The sequence below is a fragment of the Calidris pugnax genome, unplaced genomic scaffold, assembly GCF_001431845.1.
Source record: "Calidris pugnax isolate Ruff unplaced genomic scaffold, ASM143184v1 scaffold170, whole genome shotgun sequence".
Lineage (NCBI taxonomy): Eukaryota > Metazoa > Chordata > Aves > Charadriiformes > Scolopacidae > Calidris > Calidris pugnax.
The window spans coordinates 469,505-470,073 of record NW_015090905.1 but is presented as its reverse complement, the minus strand read 5'-3'; positions in this window follow the sequence as shown (position 1 = coordinate 470,073).

Sequence of the window (569 nt, the reverse complement as noted above, 5' to 3'; positions counted from 1 at the left end):
TTTTTGGGGGGGGGGGGCGGTATCACTCCCGGCATGATGGGGGCGGGCGCCCGGCCCTCGGTTTTAACCTGCTTTTGTAAGGTCAGTATGTACAAACTGCACTTTTTAAAGAAGGAGAAAAAAGGAGAGAAAAAAAAAAAAAGAAAACAAAAAGAAAACAAAACAACAAAGCACCTCTAACCATGGATAAATTGCTCTTGTTGTCTTCCCTTCCCCAGGGCCTTGGGGATCCCCATGACTGAGGGGGACAGGAGCAGGGTAGAGAGTTTGGGGGGTGCACAAGGGCTCTCTTGGGGTTTAACCCAACGTTATTCCCCTTTTCTCCGTGATTCCCCTTTTCTCCGTGATTCCCCAGTACCGGGGGGGGGCGGGTTATCCCGAGGGAAGGATAGCTGCCCTCAAGATGGCCGCCCTCAACAAGGATGGCGGCTGCGCCCGCAAACAAAATGGCTGCCGCGCAGCAGCGCTGGAGCCTAACGATTGGTTCCCGTGCGGCTGATCCCGCCTCCCAAGGGCAGGGCAGCCAATGGGAGCTCTCCTTGATGGAGCGCGGCCGCGTCGGGGTCCCC